Source organism: Prionailurus viverrinus, chromosome B3 (assembly GCF_022837055.1).
Source record: "Prionailurus viverrinus isolate Anna chromosome B3, UM_Priviv_1.0, whole genome shotgun sequence".
Taxonomy (NCBI): domain Eukaryota; kingdom Metazoa; phylum Chordata; class Mammalia; order Carnivora; family Felidae; genus Prionailurus; species Prionailurus viverrinus.
The window spans coordinates 70,791,405-70,815,454 of NC_062566.1; the positions used below are offsets into that span (position 1 = coordinate 70,791,405).

The 24,050-nt window shown below is 43.1% G+C and overlaps 1 long non-coding RNA gene across 1 annotated transcript; it reads right to left on the minus strand.

Moving 5' to 3' along the window:
• Window positions 1-955: 955 nt before the first annotated feature.
• LOC125168625 (uncharacterized) lies at window positions 956-10,126 on the minus strand. Its single transcript, XR_007153226.1, has 3 exons — window positions 10,105-10,126; window positions 2,736-2,840; window positions 956-981 (listed from the first exon to the last, which is right to left on the minus strand). It is a non-coding gene; the product is annotated as an uncharacterized LOC125168625 (long non-coding RNA).
• Between the last annotated feature and the right edge of the window lie 13,924 nt (window positions 10,127-24,050).

A 24,050-nucleotide genomic window follows, 5' to 3' on the forward strand; every position in this document is an offset into this window, starting at 1 on the left:
TTCTTTCTTTCCTGCCATTTTGGGGCTTTTCAGGGATTGTTGTCATTATACTTGCAGAAGGTGAGTGTTAGAGAAGTCTAACACTTGATGGCTTGCAGGGTGAGAACTATTAATGTGTTCCCCGTAAGCCTTTTGTTAGTTCACAGAGAGAGGAGGAAGCCTGGGGGTAGATAGGATGCTGCCTAATCAGGAGTCTGAAGGTGGTACCATCCCTCCTTCCCAGAAGTGTAGTTTGCTGTGTTCCAGATTAACTGCAGGCGGCCTTGTGGTATCTCTTCGTGCCCATAGCCATTTTCCAAAGAATCCTCAGGACCCCAATAGCCCTTAAAGGAAATGCTGTGATAAAATATGAGAAGATGCTCAATCTTGTAGCTGATCAGGTAAAAGCACATCAAATGAACCTTTAGATACTATTTTGATGCCATCAGATAGAGGCAAATTATACATATTTTAATATCCAGTGTCTCTGGAAGTATAGACAAGATGGGACTCCAGTTTGCTGTTGGTAGGCATGTAACCTGGCAACACCCATTAAAATTTACACAGAAATTTCACCTTTAGTATGTTTCTTACCGAAATAACTATGTAAGCTTGCAAGGATATGTGTACAATGATATTTTTTCCAGAACTGTTTAAAAATTAAAAACTGAAACCTGGCACAAGAACAGACACTCAGATCAACGGAATAGAATAGAGAACCCAGAAATGGACCCACAAACATATGGGCAACTAATCTTTGACAAAGCAGGAAGGAATATCTCATGGAATAAAGACAGTCTCTTCAGCAAGTGGTGCTGGGAAAACTGGACGGCGATATGCAGAAGAATCAACCTGGACCACTTTCTTACACCAGACACAAAAATAAACTCAAAGTGGCTGAAAGACCTCAATGTAAGACAGGAAGCCATCAAAATCCTCAAGGAGAAAGCAGACAAAAACCTCTTTGAGCTTGGCCGCAGCAATTTCTTACTCAACACGTCTCTGGAGGCAAGGGAAACAAAAGCAAAAATGAACTACTGGGACCTCATCAAAATAAAAAGCTTCTGCACAGCAAAGGAAACAATCAGCAAAACTAAAAGGCAACCGACAGAATGGGAGAAGATATTTGCAAATGACATATCAGATAAAGGGTTAGTATCCAAAATCTACAAAGAACTTATCAAATTCAACACCCAAAAAACAAATAACCCCATGAAAAAATGGGCAAAAGACATGAATAGACACTTATCCAAAGAAGACATCCAGATGGCCAACTGACACATGAAGAAATGCTCAACATCACTCATCATCAGGGAAATACACATCAAAACCACAATGAGATACCACCTTACATCTGTCAGAATGGCTAACATTAACAACTCAGGCAACAACAGATGTTGGTGAGGATGCGGAGGAAGAGGATCTCTTTTTCATTGTTGGTGGCAATGCAAGCTGGTGCAGCCACTCTGGAAAACAGTGGGGAAGTTCCTGAAAAAACTAAAAATAGAACTACCCTACAACCCAGCAATTGCACTACTAGGTATTTATCCAAGGGTTATAGGTGTGCTGTTTCAAAGGGACACATGCTCCCCCATGTTTATAGCAGTACTATCAACAATAGCCAAAGTATGGAAGGAGCCTAAATGTCCATCGATGGATGAATGGATGAAGAAGATGTGGTATATATATATACAATGGAGTATTCCTCGGCAATCAAAAAGAATGAAATCTTGTCATTTGCAACTAAGTGGATAGAACTGGAGGGTATTATGCTAAGCAAAATTAGTCAGAGAAAGACAAATATCATATGACTTCACTCATATGAGGACGTTAAAAGACAAAACACATGAACATAAGGGAAGGGAAACAAAAGTAATGTAAAAACAGGGAGGGGGACAAAACAAAAGAGACTCATAAATATGGAGAACAAACTGAGGGTTGCTGGAGGGGGTGTGGGAGGGGGGATAGGTTAAATGGGTAAGGGGCATTAAGGAATCTACTCCTGAAATCATTGCTTCACTATATACTAACTAATTTGGATGTAAATTTAAAAAAATAAAAAAATAAAGTTAAATTATAAAAAAAAAAATTAAAAACTGAAACCAAGTAAATATCCATCCATAAAGAACAATTAAATTACAGCAACATTTGTCCCTAAGGAGTATGATGAAGCCATCTAAAAATGAGGTTGTGAGGGAGAGGTGCCTGTGTGGCTCAGTGGGTTAAGGGTCCTACTCTTGACTTGGGCTTAGGTCATGATCTCACAATTGTGAGACCGAGCCCCAGGTTGGACTCTGTGCTGTGTGTGGAGCCTGACTGGGATTTTCTCTGTCTCCCTGTCTCTCTGCCTCTCCCCCACTTGTGCTCACTCTCTCTAAATAAATAAATAAGCAAGCAAACAAACAAACATTTAAAAAAATGTGGTTGTGGGATTCCTGGTGGCTCAGTTAGTTAAGTGTCTGAGTTTTGATTTCCGCTCAGGTCATGACCTCATGGTTGTGAGATCGAGCCCCACCTCAGGCTTTGCCCTGGGCATGGGGCCTGCTTGAGATTCTCTCTCTATATATGTCTCTTTCTCTCTCTCCCTTTGCCCCTCTGCTCTGCTTGTACTTTCTCAAAAAAAAAAAAAATGTGGTTGAACTGTATATACTTCGTGGAAGGGTATCTGGGATATATGGAGTGTCAAAGCAAACTAATGAGAAAAACAAAAAATTATATACATATGTAAGTAGGAAAAGGTCAAGAAGGATACATACCATGTAGTGGTTATTTTAGAGGAGAGAAGGTGGATGAGGTGACCCTCACTCTTGACATGTTTTTTCATGGTTTGAATTCTGGGATGATCTATTCAACATTTATCACTGTTAAAATTTAAAATAAATTCATAAAATAAAAGTGAGGAACAGTCAGTAGGTAGGCAATTATCGTTCCAAGCCGGAGGCAGAGAACAGCGACTTGAGGTCATGAGTGATTCTGTACCACCAGCGCCTACCACAGAAATACAGACACATGCTAAAATCTGCTCCACTTAGGGAAGCCAGAGAAACTGCTTCAGGCAGAACTGCAGCTGGCGGAATGGGAATCTAATTCCTGCTCTCTACCGGTATACCGCAGCCCGTGCTCCTGGTAGCATTATTACCTAGTCCTCAGCAATTCCTTTGACTCTGAACTTCAGAATGACCTCCTGTTTCTCCCCCGAAGCTATTTTTTAAATACTTTCTCTTCCCCTCAATTTACATTTTAATGCTTAGTGGGTTCATGACACTGTAAGATTCTTTATAATAGGTGCTAAAATACATGTAAAACTTTTGTGAAGTTTTCCTAGATGAATCAAAGGCAATGCCCCCAAGGAGTTGTCACTGGCATGTAGTAGATGTATGAAATTAAATCCAGAAAATAATGACAAAGAGGTTAATTGTCTTCCAATTGTACATAGAGTTGATTTCCTTTATCTTTGAAAACAAGTAAATGTTAGAAGGAAGATAGGGAGAAAATCCAGTTCATGGTAATTTGCTACAGCAGCAATATGAAGCTAGTATACTCTGGCTGCTTTACTCTGAGGTGTCCTTCCTGGTCTGACCCAAAGAGCTTGGAACCTTCTGACTTCACGTAGTCCCCACTGAGCACTGAATGTAACCAGCAAGTGGACTACTCTGTCAGTGAGACCATAGGACCTATTCATCTGTTCCCCCTTCAACTCTCTCTCTTTTCCAGCAACAGCTCCTTCTCAGCACCATCTCAAGAGTTGGAAACAGAATGGTTGGGACTACACATAAGATAATAAGGCATGTACTTGAGATATGATTGGTTTTAGGGCAGTGTCAGAACTGGCTGCTTGATGCCATATAAGTTTGATGGGAACTGCTTAGCAAAAGCTTATGATTGGTTATTTATGGCCGTCAGCAGCTAGATTGCTGTTCTGTGTTCATAGCCAAGTAGAACTATATAATGCTAGGATTAGGCTAATAGGTATCTGTGTAAATGACATCGGGGACTCACTCTCCACTCTTTAAATGTGAAAACAGTCATGAGCAGACAAATTAGATGAATAAATACCCACTCTATAAGGCACCTGTCCTAGTAGATTAGTCATTCACAAACTTTAGAATACATAAAAGTCACCTGGAGATCTTGTTAAAACTTGTAGATTTCCCCAAATTACTAATCAAAAACCTCCCAAAAAACAAGAGTCCAGGGCCAGATGGCTTTCCAGGGAAATTCTACCAAACATTTAAGGAAGAGTTAACACCTATTCTCTTGAAACTGTTCCAAAAAATAGAAATGGGAGGAAAACTTCCAAACTCATTCTATGAAGCCAGCATTACCTTGGTACCAAAACCAGACAGAGACCCCACTAAAAAGGAGAACTATAGACCAACTTCCCTGAAGAATATGGATGCAAAAATCCTCAACAAGATATTAGCTGACCAGCTCCAAAAATACATTTAAAAAATTATTCACCATGACCAAGTGGGATTTATACCTAGGATGCAGGGCTGGTTCAATATCCGCAAAACAATTCATGTGATTCATCACATCAATGAAAGAAAAGGCAAGAACCATATGATCCTCTCAATAGATGCAAAGAAAGCATTTGTCAAAATACAGCATCCTTTCTTGATAAAAACCCTCAAGAAAGTAGGGATAAAAGGAGAATATCTTGAGATCAGAAGAGCCATATATATGAACGACCCAATGCTAATATCATCCTCAATGGGGAAAAACTGACAGCTTTCCCCCTAAGGTCAGGAACAAGACAGGGATGTCCACTGTCACCACTGTTATTCAACATAGTGTTGGAAGTCTCAGCCTCTGTAATCAGACAACGCAAAGAAATAAAAGGCATCCAAATCGGCCCAGAGGAGGTCAAACTTTCACTCTTTGCATATGACATGATACTGTATATGGAAAACCTTAAAGATTCCACCAAAAAACTGATAGGGCTGACTCATGAATTCAGCAAAGTCGCAGGATATAAAATCAATGCACATAAATGGGTTGCATTCCTATACACCAAAAATGAAGCAACAGAAAGAGAAATCAAGGAATCAATCCCATTGACAGTTGCACCAAAAACCATAAAATACCTAGGAATAAATCTAACTAAAAAGGTGAAAAATCTATACACTGAAAACTATAGAAAGCTTATGAAAGAAATTGAAGAAGACACAAAAAGTGGAAAAAGATTCCATGCTCCTGGATAGCAAGAACAAATATTGTTAAAATGTTGATACTACCCAAAGCAATCTACATATTCAATGCAATCTCTATCAAAATAACACCAGCATTCTTCACGGAGCTAGAACAAACAATCCTAAAATTTGTATGGAACCAGAAAAGACCCCGAATAGCCAAAGCGATCTTGAAAAAGAAAACCAAAGCAGGAGGCATCACAATCCCGGACTTCAAGCTATACTACAAAGCTGTAACCATCAAGACAGTATGGTACTGGCACAAGAACAGACACTCAGATCAATGGAACAGAATAGAGAACCCAGAAATGGACCCACAAACGTATGGCCAACTCATCTTTGACAAAGCAGGAAAGAATATCCCATGGAATAAAGACAGTCTCTTCAGCAAGTGGTGCTGGGAAAACTGGATGGCGACATGCAGAAGAATCACCCTGGACCACTTTCTTACACCAGACACAAAAATAAACTCAAAGTGGCTGAAAGACCTCAATGTAAGACAGGAAGCCATCAAAATCCTCAAGGAGAAAGCAGACAAAAACCTCTTTGAGCTTGGCCACAGCAATTTCTTACTCAACACGTCTCTGGAGGCAAGGGAAACAAAAGCAAAAATGAACTACTGGGACCTCATCAAAATAAAAAGCTTCTGCACAGCAAAGGAAACAATCAGCAAAACTAAAAGGCAACCGACAGAATGGGAGAAGATATTTGCAAATGACATATCAGATAAAGGGTTAGTATCCAAAATCTACAAAGAACTTATCAAATTCAACACCCAAAAAACAAATAACCCCATGAAAAAATGGGCAAAAGACATGAATAGACACTTATCCAAAGAAGACATCCAGATGGCCAACTGACACATGAAGAAATGCTCAACATCACTCATCATCAGGGAAATACAAATCAAAATCACAATGATATACCACCTTACATCTATCAGAATGGCTAACATTAACAACTCAGGCAATAACAAATGTTGGCCAGGATGTGGAGAAAGAGGACAGTGCAACTGTTTTTCATTGTTGGTGGCAATGCAAGCTGGTGCAGCCACTCTGGAAAACAGTGGGGAAGTTCCTGAAAAAACTAAAAATAGAACTACCCTACAACCCAGCAATTGCACTACTAGGTATTTATCCAAGGGTTATAGGTGTGCTGTTTCAAAGGGACACATGCTCCCCCATGTTTATAGCAGCACTATCAACAATAGCCAAAGTATGGAAGGAGCCCAAATGTCCATCGATGGATGGATGAAGAAGATGTGGTGTGTGTGTGTGTGTGTGTGTATACACACACACACACACACACACACACTGGAGTATTACTCGGCAATCAAAAAGAATGAAATCTAGCCATTTGCAACTACGTGGATGGAACTGGAGGATGTTATGCTAAGTGAAATTAGTCAGAGAAAGGCAAAAATCATATGACTTCACTCATATGAGGACTTTAAAAGACAAAACAAATGAACACAAGGGAAGGGAAACAAAAATAATATAAAAACAGGGAAGGGGACAAAACATAGGAGACTCATAAATATGGAGAACAAACAGAGGGTTACTGGAGGGGTTGTGGGAGGGAGGATGGGCTAAATGGGTAAGGAGCATTAAGGCATCTACTTGGGTAAGGAATCTACTCTTGAAATCATAGTTGCATTTTATGCTAACTAATTTGTATGTAAATTAAAAAAAATTAAATTAAAACTTGTAGATTTCCAGCTCTGCTCCCAGTAATTCTGATTGAGTAGGGGGATGTGGTTTTTTTTTAATTTTTAAAATGTTTTTATTTATTTTTGAGAGGGAGAGAGAGCACCAGCAGGGGAGAGTCAGAGAGAGAGGGCGGCATAGAATCAAAAGCAGGCACCAGGCTCTGAGCTGTGAGCACAGAGCCTGATGTGGGGCTTGAACTTGTGAACTGTGAGATCATGACCTGAGCCAAAGTCAGAAGCTTAACCAACTGAGCCACCCAAGTGCTGCAGGGAAGTATTTTTGACATGTGCCCCACGCGATTCTTATGCAGGTAGTCAGTGGGATGCACTCTAAATATGCACGGCATTGAATGGGAGAAGCTTCTCTGGTCAGAGAGAGACACCACACGGATGTTCCCGTGTTTCGACATAGAAGTTTAGCTGTAATTTCCAAACATGTTTTTCTGCTTTGATCCTCTTCACATTTATATAATCTTTGGCTGTTACCTCATTACATAGGAATTTGAAAGCTATGGGGGGAGGGACTGGGAGAGTGGGGTGACAGTGTGGAGGGGTCACACATCATAGTCTCCACTGGGCATGTGTGAAGGTCTTCCAGGTTCTGATAATATTTTCTCTATTCCCCACTCCATTTACCAGTGAGTGATTCTTAGCTTGGAGAAAAGCAAGTGTCCCCTGGTGGGGAATTTCTGGGTGTGAGGAAACTTGCTAACATTTAAGGCACTGTGAGACTTGCATGTTGGGCAAGTAGCAGACATGACTTTGCACTTGGGGATGTTCCTTCCTGTTGAGGCTGGGGAAAGATGATCCAGTCCTTTCTTCACGAGGCCTTCCTCTCCAAAGTCTAGTCTTCCATTAATCTGGGCTGGGGGTAGAAGATCAGGGCCCTGCCTATGGTTGTTCAGGTTGTGTATTCTTTCCTGAAGGGCAAGGGTGGCTGGAATGCAGTACAGGTCCCACTTCCCAGCTGCATATTGGAGCAAGGACAATGGCTGTACTTGGGCTGAAGAAGCGTTACCTTTCAAAAATCTACACAAGATCTCTGCTAGGTGTGACCCCTCCAGGTGGCACATCCATACTTCTCTCAGTCTTAATGTCCTCCTTGACACCAATGAACTGGGCATTGGGCAATAGAAAGAGAAAAAAAGGGGCGCTTGGGTGTCTCAGTTGGTTAACGTCCAACTCTGGATTTCAGCTCAGGTCATGATCTCGTCACGAGATCGAGTCCTGTGTTGGGCTCCATGCTAGACATGGAGGCTGCTTAAGATTCTCTCTGTCTCTAAAATAAAAAAAAAATAAAAATACTTTGTTAAAAAAAAAGAGAAATAAATGAAAACAGAATGAAATTTAGGATGAACTGTTTACTGCTACATTTTTCAAGAGTTGGAAGTGTCTGCTTTCCTGACATAATTGAGCCTTAAGAAGAGCCCACCCTTATGACCTCCTCCAGGCTATGCCCATTATCCACTGGAAAAGCAAATTCCTAAGTAAGTGACACATTATCCTCTTGTGTCCTGTCAATCCTCTTATTTGCCAATTTCCAGCTTATCAGCTAGACTTGTTTAATGCCTGAGGCCAAGGTACTGCAGTATCTCTTAATTAACTAGTTGCACACAGCTAATTACTTCACTGCAGTATCTCATCAGTATACAAAGTATATTGACTCCAAGTTGGAAAATGCCTCAGAGGCATTACAAAACTATTAGAAGAGACGCCTTCTTAAATACCACCCATCCAAGAACTCAGAAGGAGGAGAAGGAGAAGCTGGGAGGGAACCAGGGGAAAGAGGTGTTGGACTTTTCACTCCAACCCCTCTCCCCTCTGTGTTTCCTAATCAAAATGATCTCTCAAGAGATTTTGTAGAACTATTCGCCTTCTCACAACCTACTCCGCTCTCCTAGTGATAAAACAATCCTTAAAATGTTGCACCCCACCCTTTCTGAGTGGGTTCACATCCTGAATACTCTGACTATAATAAGATTTAGATAGTGGCCTGTTGCCCATTCTACAGGCCATCAAAGCTGCAGGAAAGCTTTCTGATTCATGGTTTCCTTGCTTGGCTTTCTAGCACCTGGCCACCAGCCTGCTTGGTCTGGATCAAACCTTGCCTTGCTGGCTGCAGTATCTGTGGCTTCCTGTAGAAAGCTGGACATACTCACTCTCCTTTAAGGGAGATTAACAGGTGCTCAGGAGGGGATTACAGAACATTAGCTATGTAATCATTAAAGCTCCTAATTGGGGAGTTCTCCCAGGTAGACCATTTATTGTGCTTTCTCTATGTGATCAGGCAGGCATTGGGCTTGTCATACGGAATCCAACTCAGTGTTCACACTCTATTGGTTAAGGACTAGTCTTGATTTCCAGTTGAAAAACTTGAGGTACAGAGATTTGGAATAATTTGCCTAAAGTCACACATCTTATTAAAACAAAACTAAACCATACCATATGTTTTCATTCATATGGGGATCTTGAGAAACTTAACAGAAGACCATGAGGGAGGGGAAGGGGGAAAAAAAAAGTTACAAACAGAGAGGTAGGGAGGCAAACCATAAGAGACTCTTAAATACAGAGGACAAACTGAGGGTTGATGGGGGTTGGGAGAGAGGGGAAAGTGGGTGATGGGCATTGAGAAAGGTACCTGTTGGGAGGAGCACTGGGTGTTGTATGCAAACCAATTTGACAATAAATTATATTAAAAAAAATAAAATCTGACATCTAGTAGAAAAAAAAAAAACTAAACCAAAAAAGGTATAAAGAGAAAAAGTGCTTTGGAGGGAAATGAGGCAGTAGTGAAGAACTTCATCTTGAGAACTCATACTCGTTTGGGAAAAGGATGTTTCCTGACTGCTGGATCAGCACATTGGTGCTGCAGTAGTATTTGCTGGGTTTAGAAATGATTTTATTTTGTTGGTCTTGTTTTATTCTTCAATCCTTTACAATTTTGTGAGAAGTAAGGGAGGTGATTCATTTTCAGAAACACCACATAAAAGCTGTGCTGTCTGGTCAACAATAGGTTTACAACCTATTGGAAATATGCACGAACCCCCCACCCCCCCCACCTCCTCCCTCCCCAACAACAGTGGAGTCCCCAAACCCTTAGACACTTCACTTTCTGGTTCTTCTGTTATGCCCAGAATTCGTGATCCCCAAAGACCACCAGGGAGCCGAGTCCCATGCAAAAGCAAAAGAGCCTTTATTTGAGCTAGCTCCAGCTCAATCCCCTACCTGCACTGATGCAGTGGTGAGATACCGGAGAGAGAGTGAGTTTCAAAAGCACAAAGGTTTTATAGGGATCTAGGGGCAGTTGGCGAGGTAATGGCTGTGGCCTCGGCCGATTGGCTGGGGAAGGGTTGTGGTCTCAGCCGATTGGCTGGGGAAGGGTCGTGGCCTCAGCCGATTGGCTGGGGAAGGGTCAGAGTCCTGTTACGCAGGTCGCGGAGCGTGTTTTGATCGGGAAGTTTGAACGATTGAGCGGGAGGGCACTCAAGGGGAGGAGACGTGGTCTGAGGTTTCTGCGATTTTCCCGGAAAGGGGCCATGTCAGAGACATAGACACTCAAGGTGGGGGACACAGAACAAGATGGAGTCGGCTGGCGTAGTACCGCTCTTTCACTTCCCCTCTCTGTTTCAGTTTCACAGGCTATTTTCACCAGCTCTGCAATGAGCAGGTGCCAAAGAACAAAGGAGGGACTGAAATTCGTCTCCGTGTCACCTCAGGGAATGTACACTTGTTCCAGTCAGACTACTTTTTGGCTTACATGGGCATAGGGGACTTCTGCGTAAGGATGTAACCTCTGTGGCACTCAGCCAATGAGGAATCAGGGGAGGGACTTGCACATGAGCAGATAAATTGTCTGCTGTAACTGCCCCTGAGTGTGCCTGTCCGTCAGACACTGGCTCTGGCAAGAACGTTGAGTAAAGCCTCACTTCACTGTGCTCCTGGTCTCCGAGTCCCTCCTTTGATTGTGCCAGTGGGCTTATGTCTCACAAATTTGAAGCCTGTTTTAACCAACACGGAGATTTCAGATATTAAGGTGTTTCTACTTCTTCTCCGCTTCTATCATTTTAATAAATATTATAGAGAGCACCCTTTTTCCTTTTAGAAGTACGTACTTTGTAAATGAGTTGTGGGCAAGAGAAAATGCACATGGATTGGCCAAAGTCGGCACCTCCGGATCAATGGTTCACAACCTTGGCTGCACACTGGAAGCCCAGGGTGGGGCGGAACATGCCGAACCTGGTAAATCAGCATCGTTGGGTGCGGACTGGGCTTCAGGGTTCAGTGTTTTGAGTGTATTTCTCAAAGGACGGTGTATTTGTGAGGACATGTGGCTAGTTGAGAACTGCTACTCCAGCAGCTTCTCTAACTTCACTGAGCACAGAAAGCACCTGGGCTTTTGCGAAAATGCAGCTTCTGATGCAGCAGGATTATGTGGGTGCTGAGCGTCTCATTTCTAGCCGCTTCTGCCGCTCTCCACGTTTTGAGGAGCGAGTCTCTAGATCAGTGGTTCTCAAAGTGTGGCCCCTGGATCTGCCTTATCAGCAGCGCCAGGGAGTTTTTAGACATGCAAATTCTTGGGCTCAATCCCATTCCTGGGAGTCAGTAACTCAGAGAGAGGAGTCCGACAGTCTGTTTTAGCAAGCCCTCCGGGTGGTTCTAATGTAACTGAAGTTTGAGAACCACTGCTAGATGGTAGTTTTGCATTTACATCTGTGTTAGGCTTTGGAGAAGCAAGAGAGATCTCCCAGCTTGTATCCAAAGTCATGGAGAGGGCACAGTACAAGGTTATTTGTGGCAAAAAGAGAGCAGGCCTCATAGGAACCCGGGAGAAGTCGCACAACAGTATGCTGGTGAGAAGCTGCTGTGGCACAGCTAGGCATCCCAGGAACGGGGGTGGGGTCTGGAACATGGAGTGTGATTCAGGGTCTGGAGTGGCTGCCCGGGCTGACTCATTGTTTGCCCAGCTGTTCCCGGTTTCTTCCTCTAGTGCCTTACTGTTATTGTGACTCAGTGATTCTCTCTGCCGCTGCCTGCAGAAGTCTTGGAATAAGGCTGCTTGAGTTAGAATTCTGGCTCATTATCTGTATGACCTTGGGCACTTTATCTAACTTCTCTCGGCCTCGGTGTTCTGTCCTGAAATATGGGAATACCCATTGTGTCTATCATACAAATCTATAAGAAATCTTACAAATCTGTTTGTAGGATTACATGAGATAACAGGCGTATTGTGTTGGGAGCATTTCCGGAGACCCAGTAACTGCTGAAAAACTGAAGCTGTCATTATTGCCTTTGTGTGGCTTCATGCTTCTAGATACATCTACCAGAACTGACTCTTGCTCTAAACCCTGAGTTCAAGTGCTTGAGAAAGAGATGCAGATTGCTGTCATGAGTCACTATGGTGGTTCCTGGGCCAAGCTCTCCCACTAAGCGTCTGTGGATGTCCCATGTATTTACGGTTTGGGGCTTAGATGCTCTCCCACGGGCTATAATACCTCACTCTCTCAGAAGATCCTTCCATGCTATAACCAAAGGGAGGAAGAGAGGGCGTGCACTATTGTACCAGCAGGACACTCGGGCTAGTCCAAGGCAGCGTGAACTTCCGGGTGACTTATTCCTTCCCTTAGCTTGGTCCAAACAGTCTAACCATCCATCTACTGATGGCATTTTTTATCGGGCTCCAGAGGCTGGAAACCTATTTTTGCACGAATAGATCAGATTTGAACTTAGCATGTGGATTAGAGGTGGAGACCCTGCCACCCTATGACTGTCACTTCTGCCCCCCCTGTCTGGGGTTGCACAAGCACCAAAATAGGGCATTTCAACGCAAGAAAAGACATGCTGCTCATTGACAGAGGCAGAGGATGCCAACCTCAATAAAAACTGCACATTTAAACAGTTATCCCCAGCCTCCCTGGAGCCTCCCTGGAACTTTTACAATAAATGCCTTTATCATTGTTTAGGCTTGGAGAAAACGGGAGCTGACATGGGTCACTTCAACACACTTTTTGGCTGGCTTCCTGCAACGAAGTTGCTGGGTTAATCTGTTCAGATGTGTGGACTTTGTAGTTCACAAATAGTAAAAGGAGTTTTGTGATGACTGCTCCACAGACAAAACGGTTCTTATTTGACTAAGCAGTAAGTATGAGCTCTTTCCCTGTTTACTGATTTTGGAGTGATGAGATACAGCCATGCCAAGTGTGAGCTGCTTCCCTTTATAGTTTTGAATTTGCATGATAGCATTCCATTTTCGATCATCTAGAATGTCTCCGCTTCTTTTCTTTCTCCTTGCGGGAAAGCAGAGAGAAAAGTCATATAGTAATTATAATGGAAAGTCTTATAATGATCCGAGCCCCCGCCCCCCCCCCCCCCCCCCCCGCCATGGTTCCTCTCCTGCCCCCGACATGCACCCTGGAGTCATTAGCTTTCTGATCAGAAGATTTTAGACCTGGAAGAGCTGTCTGCTTCAATGTCTGACTGGAATAATCAGGGCATATACAGATTCCTTTGAGAGGAAATGCGTTCTTGCAGATTTCTAGCAATACCTCTTAACACTTTTTATCATAAAATTCCTTACATTGGGGCGCCTGGATGGCTCAGTCTGTTAAGCGTCTGACTCTTGACTTTGGCTCAGGTCATGAACTCACAGTTGTGAGATCAAGTCCCATGTCCAGCTCTGTGTTGGGCATGGAGCCTGCTTGGGCTTCTCTCTCTCTTCTCTCTGCCCCTCCCATATTGCCATCTCGCTCTCTCTCTCTCTGAAAAAAATTCCTTAAATAGGCAAAAATATAAAGCTAGGTATACAAGCATGTGTTATACAATCATGAAAACCAAAAATAACTTCCAAGTTAACTATAAACAAAAGTACAACCAGGAATTTCAAATTAATAGCATTAAAGAGCAGACATTGGTTGAACTTAGACTGCCAAACCTGGATGTATTAATAGAAAAATGTGCTGGCATAATTGTTTTACTTACGACTGTTTCCTCTTTAATCATTGCCAGACATTATTTAAATGGTAGTAACTTTCATTATTATTATTTGCTATTTTGACAACAAAATCATGTTACACTTATGAACGGGTTGGTAAGTTTAGAACACACACTCCCCATGCTGAAGAAAAATGTATCCTCTAATCAAAGAATGCTTACCATTTATTTATGGGCAACATAAACACAGCACTTGAAGGCTACAGCCGAGGTACTTGGAGGCTTTGATTTCCAACAGTCCTGTGCCATGTAATGACTCAGGCTCCCATCACTTTCCTCTGTTCAAGTTGCTACAAAGTCTTGCACAATGTGTGTAACACCCTTTGTCCTTGGCTTGGTATACCCTTGATTATAAATACAAGCGACAAGAGACAGTCATTGGAACCTCATATTCATCCAGATGACACAGGCTATGTCTGCATTAATATTTATATTTCAATTACCATCAAAATGAAAGCACAAAATTACATTCTGATAGGCTTTTTGGATTTGGGGGAAATCTGAGGACCTTCAGAGGTCCTAAGACTCTGAGTTGCTGCCTAAGTTTTACCTCTTTTAATTCTCACAAAAACCCTATGAGGTAGACCCTTGGCGTCAATCTAGCTTTACAGATGAGGCTCTGGTCTGTGAAAGGGTTAAGGAATTTTCCCAGCACCACACAGGCGGTGAGAGAAGAATCCGGATTCTGTCCCAGGCCCATCTGTCTCCGAAGTCTCTCTCCTTGAGATCCCTCCAGACTCTCACCCCTGGATATCTGTCCAGAGTCCTCAGGCAACTGTGTAGGAATGATCATTGGGCAGGCAGGGCCTCGTTCCTATCTTTTTACATACAGTTCCTTAAGGAAACTCAAGGCGAACGTGGCACTCATCAGCTGAAGTGATGCAGTGCCCGTTTTGGGCCCTGCATCTGAAGCCCGTACTAAGTGGTACTATCGCATGAGAACTGCTGTCTGTCCCTTCAAGTCTGGTGGTTTGTTCGTTCGTTGGTTCATGAACTCATTGAACCGAATACCTGGATACCCTCCCAGGACTTCTGCTTCTTCCTCTTTTTTTTTTTTTAGGTTTATTTATTTACTTTGAGAAAGAGAGAGCATGAGCAAGGGAGGGGCAGAGAGAGGGAGAGAGAGAATCCTAAACAGGCTCCGCACAGTCAGTGCAGAGCCCAAAGCAGAGCCCGGTGTGGGGCTTGAACACATGATCTGTGAGATCACAACTTGAGCTGAAGTTCAATGCTGAGCCATCCAGGGGCACCTACCCTTCCAGGACTTCTATCAGTATAAGAAAGGAAGTCACAGGTCCCAGTCTTCTCATTTATAGACACCAAACTTTAACCTGTTTCCCTTACCATTGGGCATGAGTGCCTCTTTCTTTAAACAAGGAGAGGGCTTGGACTTCGACAGAGTGGTTAAAAAAAAAAAAAAAGCATTGATTAATTTTGGCCTCAGAAACTCTGGGTGGAGGTCCTACTTTTATTGCTAAAGGCTCTGTCACTTTGCCCAAGCCACTTACCTCCTGTGAGCGCACATTTCCCGTCTTTAAAATGAGAATATTGATAATGAATCCACAGGCTTGTGGTGAGGGGTCCATGGGACCATGTGTATAACAACATTATACTTTGAAGCATTTTCAACAGCAGGTCAGGTTATTATTCATTATGTCCCCCAAACACTTGCAGAGATCCCAGTAAGTGTCAAGATGTGTGTTGGCACTGGAACTACAAGAGTTAGACTTGTTCCCTGATCTTAGTGAATTCATAGTCTGGTAGGGGAGGCTGGCATTAAAAAAAAAAAAAAAATCCCGAGCTCCTGAGGTGTACATAGTTGCAGAAATATGTGCAAGAGACGCAGTTGTCAAAGTGCCCTGAGTGAGACAGCAGAAGTTTTGCGGAGCAGAGACATGAGCTTATCCTTTGACTATCAATAAAAATTATAAAAACACAAGGCGGCATGGTGTGCTTGGGAATTAGGTCAATGAGGTGGGGCAGCGTATGAGGTCAGTGCCACTCGGTCACAGAGAACCAAGGCTCCAACCTTGGTTCTGCTTTCATTGTATCCCAATCGGATGCGGTTGTAATGCCCACCCATGCTATTTCCTTTCTACCCAGAATGGTAGAAAGTAATTACTTTGTGCCAGCTTAGAATGTACTTGCAGGATGAAAAACATCAAACACAATCTCCATTTAATTGGCTTTTCCTGCTGTTTTTGCACTTGGGCTGCATGACCAGCTCTGAGAACTACAGGGGCACCTTGACATGGCATTTCCTCCTGCTCTCCTGGAGAGGGCTCCTTTCCCTTTGGCGGGCCCTTGATTTCCTCTGACTATATTATTTGACCTCTGCATTGTAGCTCTTTTAAGAAAAAAAATTTTTTAAGTTTATTTATTTTGAGAGAGAGAGAGGGAGAGCACAAGTGGGGAGGAACAGGGAGAGAGGGAGAGAGAGAGAATCCCAAACAGGCTCCACCCTGTCAGTGCAGAGGCCAACGTGGGCTCAAACTCACCAACCATGAGATCATGACCTGAGCCGAAATCAAGAGTTGGAGGCTTAACTGACTGAGCCACCCAGGCGCCCTGCATTGTTGTTCTTTTGATGGCCCACTTAGCCCCCCAGAGCTACAATACATTTGGCCATGTTTACTATAAACAATAGATTTTATCCCTGCAGTTTTTCAGGAAATTGCCATTCCCTCCAAGGAAGTCAATGCCTGCAGCACTGAGTGCATTAACCTGTCTGTTTGCCTCATTGACTTGGACAGAATGTTTGGCATCTCTCGGCCCCGACTCCTGTTGTCATTATTGCCTTGTGACTTTTGTGGAGAACATAGTTCCTATTACATTATTCTACAGACTCAATCAAACCGTGACTCAGGCAGTGTTGCTATCTTCGGAGTGACATTTTCCATGAATGCTCCTAACTCTGCGGTTGGAGGAGCATGACCCATGGCACTGGGGCAGTGCTGAAGCAGACCGTGTTACTCTCCATCCACTGTTAGGAACCCTGGGGAGGAAATAAATACTTGTGTATCCAAGCCAACGAGAAGAGGAAGGAAGAGCCATAAATGCTATGGGCCCTTTTGATTTGGTTTGATTTCAACATGATTTTACAGCCTACGTTGTAGCCAAAGGCCCTTCTTTCAAATCACTTTGCCAGTCTGAATATGAAAATGTGTGGGTAGTTTCTCCAAAGTGTGGTCCAGATAAGAGGTCTCCCCTGTGGAGATATCAGATATTAGGTATTAGAACCCATATATTTATTTAAAACATTAAAAAGAATGAATTGGTTAAGTGTCTCACTCTTAATTTTAGCTCAGGTCATGATCTGACAGTTCGTGGGATTGAACTCCGTGTCTGGCTCTGCATTGACAGTGGGGAGCCTGCTTGGGATTCTCTCTGCCTCCCCCACCCCCACTCCTGGGTGCTCTCTCTCTCTCTGTCTCAAAATAAATAGTTAAAAACTTAAAAAAAAGGATTAATTAGAGTTTTATTCTAGGCAATAAAGAAATTAGTGGTGACTTTAACTGGGCTAGATGTCAGACGGTCAGGGTATCATGAGGGAAGGGTGTTGGTCACGCAGCAGGGACACCATTCATTAGTTTATTTTCCAGCATCTTGTGATGTTTTGCACTTTCTGTGAGCTTGGTTAAGTGAGCAAGGACCTTAAGATATTTATATTGTGAAAACTTGTAATAAAGGTAATGTTAGGTCATAATTCAAAGCCAATGGTGGAGCTGATCCCTTCTGACATGAAGTTGACCCATAACTTCAAAATTATGAACCAAACGATTTGAAACACAGATTTCGTTACAGGCGGCATTGCGCCCGTCCCCCAGTTCATATAGTTGAAATCCAAACCTCCAGTCCCTCAGAACGTAGCCTTATTTGGAGATAGGATCTTTACAGAAGTAATTAAGTTAAAATGAGGTCAGTCAGGTGGGTTCTATTCACTATGACTGGTGTTCTTATAAAAAGAATTTGGACACAGAAATATGCACAGAGGGAAGACCATGTGAAGACATGGGGAGACGATGGCCATTTACTAGCCAAGGCAAGAGGCCTGGAAAAGATTCTTCCCTTACAGCCCCAAGAAGGAACCAGCCCTGCCAACACCTTCATCAGTCATGACTTCTGGCTTCTAGCTTTGTGAGAAAATAAATTCCTGTGTGAAGCCACCCAATCTGTGGTACTTCATCACGGCAGCCCGAGCTGACTAATACAGATTCACATCCAGTTTCATTAGCAGTGGGGCTGGGTCATTATGTATTATGCTTTGAGGTATGAGTTCATGATACTGTGAAGGCATTAACACTAGAAAGACATTTGAAACTAGGCTTTCAGCACATGAATACAAACCCAAAGTTCACAAACAATGAAATGTGTTCAATCACAGCCATCCCTAACAACAGTACTATTAGATTTCTGGGAGGGGCAGAAAGGTTTTTTGTACCACTAATAAATGAAATAATTTTAAAAATAGTGATGTTTATTTTAACTAATTCTCTAATTATTTTGGAGATTAATGTCTATCTCCATTTTATTACATAGTTAATAGGATAGTCTGACAGTAATACGTATATATAGTTTACAAATAAGTATACATAAATAGGGTGAGTGCTCAAATATGTTTTGTTGAAGGTGTGTAGTTAAAAACATTTAGGGAACCACTGTCCATGACAATGTGGCTTAGATTCCTCCGTTCTAAACCTGAATACTTTAGATCCTTCAGATCCAGAACATGATAGAACAATTTTTCAAGGCAGTGGAGGTCGTAAAGTAACCAAAGTTTCACTCTGAGAGGACAGAGTTTATGCCTTATGAGACTCATATTTTCCTACGACAATTTAAATAAAAAGATTTTCTTGATGGGTTTCAGGTTTTAAAGACAGTTTCTAAAATGACTTAAATATGTTTTTATATAGAAGTTAACTTTTGTTAGTGGTTTTCCTTATTTACCATTTGTCTTCTATCTGGTACTATTGTTAAAATTCTCACAGTGGCAAGTGTTATGCCCAGAATTCGTGATCCCCAAAGACCACCAGGGAGCTGAGTCCGATGCAAAAGCAAAAGAGCCTTTATTCAAGCTAGCTCGAGCTCAATCCCCTACCTGCACCCACGCAGTGGTGAGATGCTGGGGAGAGAGAGCGAGTTTCAAAAGCACAAAGGTTTTATTGGGGTCTAGGGGCAGTTGGTGAGGTAATGGCTGTGGCCTCAGCCAATTGGCTGGGGAAGGGTCGGAGTCCTGTTATGCAGGTCTCCGGGCATGTTTTGATCGGGAAGTTTGAACAGGTGAGGGGGAGGTTACTCAAGGGGAGGAGGCGTGGTCAAGGTGGAGGACACAGAACAGGATGGAGTCGGCCGGGGTAGGTCTGCCCTTTCAGCAAGAAGATCCAGGCACAGATCTAAGAAGTTGGGAAGGGTCCTCACCAACCCATGTATTTAGAGATTTTTTGGGTACGTTGCAAAGAAGAAAGCTAGTTGGTTCAGTAGCTACCCCTGGAGAATGCAGTTGAATGCAGTTAAAGTTTGGGGTAAGGAGAGACCTTCATACACATCAGGTACACACACATTCACACACACATATACAGACATACACACACACACAAACACGCCAGCATGCATGTATCCTAGGGAAAACCTGCCTGGCTTTTTACCAGAGACCTAGCTGCTCCTTCCACTGTAGAAGAGTGCACAGTAATCAGCATTCTATGTGTTTTGAGTGGCAGGGTTCAAATTAGCAGTGATGCAATAAATGAGCATCATTTATTGGGCTCTTGCAATTTTGACTCTCTTTCATCTTCAAAAGGGCCCCAAAGGACAAAAAATTTAGTATGTGTAAGCAAACAGCGACCTGCCTTATGAGGTCTAAGACTGTTTGTAGAGTTTTCTGATTACCATGAAGGAAAGCAGAGAGAGAGACATTGGTTCATGGTTTTTTTAAATCTGTCTCAAGCAAATATGTACTTGATTTTATCTACCAGTCTTGCAAATTATCATATGTCCCAGAGGGCATCTAAATGCAGAATTTTCTGGTTTCATCCACGCACCACTGTACAAGTCATTGCCAATGTCAGAAGCTGGAAATATGTTATGATGGCAGAATGACACTGGCCAGTCCCTGTCTCTGCCCCTCCTTAGTTCCAGTGGAGCTTAAATTGCTCAGGTGGCAAAAGTCACCCTCCAATGGAGAAGGTGTATAAAGAGAATAATAGAAGAGGTGAGACCAAGTCCTGGGGCTCCAGCACTAGGAGATTGAGGAGAGGGCACTGGGAGCGGTGAGATATCAGGAGAACAAACTGAGTGTGGCATCATGGTACCCAAGGGAAGAGAATGTGACCAGCTCTATGCAATGACATCCCTATTCTCATCTTCCACAGTTGCCCATTTGTCCTTTTCAGTTGCAAGACTTTCTTTTATGCTGTGAGATCACTGAACGTGTGTGTCACTAGAAGTTCCTAAGTGTTCCAAACCACTTGGAACTTTTGTAACCTATCAAAAATGCCCTCCGTCTCATCTTTTACTTCCTGTTTTGTATTTCCTTTTTTGTATTGAGTCCTCCTGGGAATTGACACTAAATGGGACCAAGTTCAGGTTGGAGGGAGAATTTTACTAAAAACTGAGGGATGCCTTTGGCAATGAAATTCCATTCAACAAGTGTTTACTCAATACTCACTAAGTATGAGATGCTATTCAAGGTGCTGCAAGAAATAAAAAATTAAAGAAATCCATTTAGATGCCCTGCAATGCCTGCAATATAGGAATGGGATAGGAAAATATGCATAAAATGCTGTGGGGGTTTGATGGAGGAAGAGATCACATTCAGTGGGAGGGATTTTAAAAGACCCCAGGGAGGAGTTAACGTGTGGGGTTGGGCCTTAAAGAATGGTTGGAGTTTTGAAAGGCAGAGATGAACTAAAGAGCAGTTCAGGAAAATGGGAACGTGAGCAAAGGCACAGAAATGGGAAAGTATAGCTCACTTTTGGAGAAAAGGTAGTAAATTTGGAACATAAAGATATGCATGTCAAAAACAAAACAAAACAAAACAAACTGAAAGAGTAAGGTTAAAGAAGAAGCATGATGATCTGTGTCGCAGAGCCCTGGGCAGGGAGGCAGCGAGGGCGTGTTGTGAGAAAAGACACAGCGGCAGGCCAGAGACAGATTTGAAGTCAAGTCTCCCCCCAGATGTGAGCTCTGTGATATGAGTTGTCAAAGGAAGTTCTCTAAACCTCTAATTTTCCTAATGTAAAAGGCACTTGTATACTTCCCTAAAAACAAACAAACAAACAACACTAAGCCAAATCAAACCAAACCACAGCGTTCTTCCTAATGGTGGCCTGGAGACATAAATACGGAGTTAAGTTATGTTCAGTATCTCTTGCCTAAGAAATCAGGGAAATGCATGGGAGGCTTAGATTTCTTAAGAAAGGTTAGCACAGATTGTGCAAGAGAGAGGGGGTGTAATAAGACCTTTTGTCTTATGAAGGCTTAACTCCTAACCGTACATCCCTCTTTGGAGAAGGGAGAAAAGGATTCTGCGAGGTGGTAGATGTTGGAATTTGTACCTAACAGCATCCCTGGGCACTGGCCAGCACCCTGGGAAGTGGATGTGTGTGATGAGAAAGAGCAGGAAAAAAGAGCTGCAACCGTAGAGCTGAGCCTAGCCCTAGGAGATGGGGAGGTCCTTTCTCAGGGAACCACAGAAATCTTGACGGGGGTATGGACCAGAGAAGGCGCTTTGCGGTGGGGACACGCTCTCTGTGTAGAACCCGTCTTCAACAGTGCCACCATGTGGCAGAGAGGAGCAATGGCAGCTATGATTTGATCTGACTTCCAGTTGTGTCTGCTCTGTGTAAGCTCTAAAGAGCACCCAAGCCCCAGCTCTTGGAGACAGTAAGCAAAGAGACTTAAGAGGCTGACGCCCTGCATCCTGATGGTAGACAATATAAGAATTTGAGAAAGTAATTGAAAAGTAAGGAGAAGTAACGATCTGTAATTCAAATTTCTAGAGCAGTTCTAAGTGGTTAGGGATAATTTAGAATAAAGACAGAAAAAGGTAACTCTTAAGGGTTGACTTTTGTGTCGCTAGAAGACTCAGGTGTCCAGAAAACTCCCATTCCCTACATTTCTGGGCTGAGGAGATTTTATTTCTGTTTTTACTCTTTAGGGAAGGAAGAGAAATGATTGCATTTCTATTTGAAATTTGACTTCCTTCCCATGAATCTCTGGAGGACAACGTTTCTAAATGATTCTAGATGTCCTGTCTATACCTTTTAACATCTCTGCATTTATCCCTGTAGTTTCTTGTGGGTGAGAATGGATATTAGAAAAGAGATGATGAGAAAAGCATCAGTCATGTTAATTAGTGTCTGAATTACATCTATTCCTAGTCAGTTGTCACTAGGCAAAACCCTAAACTTCAGTCAGGGTCTGGGCTAATTGTGCTCTGGGTCTGATAAGGAGTCATTGAAAAGTGAGCAATGAGTAAGGTCAAAGCTACGCATTTCTTCTTTGTTAACTCTTTTATCATTCATCATTGGTTTAGTATTTATCGGATTTTGGAAGGTAAGTCAATACTTACATTTGGAGGGTTCTGTAGTGGTCATTTGGTTCTGCCTTTCATCCCAAGCAGAACTTTCTGCAAAATGCCTGATTTTTGTAAAGAAGATCAAGCAGGATCTGCTAAAAGACACATAGGGATGTGAAACGCTACTTTGTGAGACAGACCATCCACTTAATTCTTTTATTTTATTTAAAGTCAATTGATTTATTTTGAGGGACAGAGAGACAGAGCACACGAGTAGGGGAAGGGCAGAAAGAGAGGAGGCAGAAAGAATCCCAAGTAGTCTCCATGCTGTGAGCACAGAGCCCAATGTGAGTCCCGAACCCACGAACCATAAGATCATGACCTGAGGCGAAGTCAAGAGCTGGATGCTTAGCAGACTGAGCCACCCAGGTGCCCCAGAGACCATCCCTTTAATATTCAAAGTGCAGTGTAAGGAGCAGCACCAGGATATTGCCTGTGAATTAGTTAGAAATGCTGGATTTGAGGCTTTACCCAGACTTGGATTTGACAAGATCCGCAGGTATGCACATACTCTTTAATGTTTGAGAAGCGGTGGGCTTTTCCATTATTGGATGGTTGTGGGTGTCAGAAAGTCGCACGTTACTAAAATCTGCTGAGCTGGTGTGGTCTGTGAACCAACCTGTATCTGCTTAGCCTTGCCGGTCCTCAGCCCCCCGTGGCTAACTCTGCTTACTCCCATTCCTGCAGCACTAAAAGGTGTGGCTGCTGCTGCCATTGCAGTGACCTCATCTCCTTGCCCTCCAGTTGTCTCTGACCTCCCCCTGGGTGGTCACACTCACTACATAGAAGCTGAGGCAGCTCTGGTGCCCAAAGTAGATCCCACTGGAGTGGTGGGGATTCTGGTCTCTCCCAGTGCCCCACAAAGGGGCAGAGGATGATAACTAAGGAGTGTGGGGGTGTTTATACCACGTGGAGAGAGAATAGAGACAGGAAGGATCCAGAAGATAAATTGCTAGCTCTTCCTTGTGTACTACGCTCCATAGTACATTGCCCTTCTCCCTCCACCTCACCAGAAACGTCCTGTGTGGCCAGCTGTGTTTTGGGGGAAGTTCTGCGTAGCTTGGTAATGTACTACCTTGTGTTTGTTCTCCCTCACATGTCTTTTCCTTTACTTTTTTTCCCCTCTCAGATTGCACCCCTAAGTAAAGCAGTAATACCTAAGCTTTGCCTTAAAATCTGTTTTGTAAGGAATCCAGACTAAGACATCTGCCTGGGATGAGTTTCACTCACCGCTTCTAATTCTGCCATCTGGGTGGCTTTGGAGTGGTTGATTTCATTCATATAACTTCTTCCTTCAAATTGTACGAGACAGCTCCCCATGCCTTTTCCCTTCTTGGCTAAACACCCTCCATTCCTTCGTGACTCTTCAAAATGAAGTTGCTGGGTGTCTCTCACATTCCTGTCACCCCACCTTCATATGTCTTCTTAAGTTGTGGCTCCTCTGGTGCCTTTCCAGGTCTGGTCGGTGCAGGGCTGAGCTCATGGGGTTCTCATCTGCTTGATTGTGGGCGTAACACCACCGCAGACATGGGTGTCCAGAGCGGGCCTGTTCCTGCAAGCAGAAGCTGACTGTTTGGGTTGTGGTGATCTGTTGTGTTAAGAAGAGCTT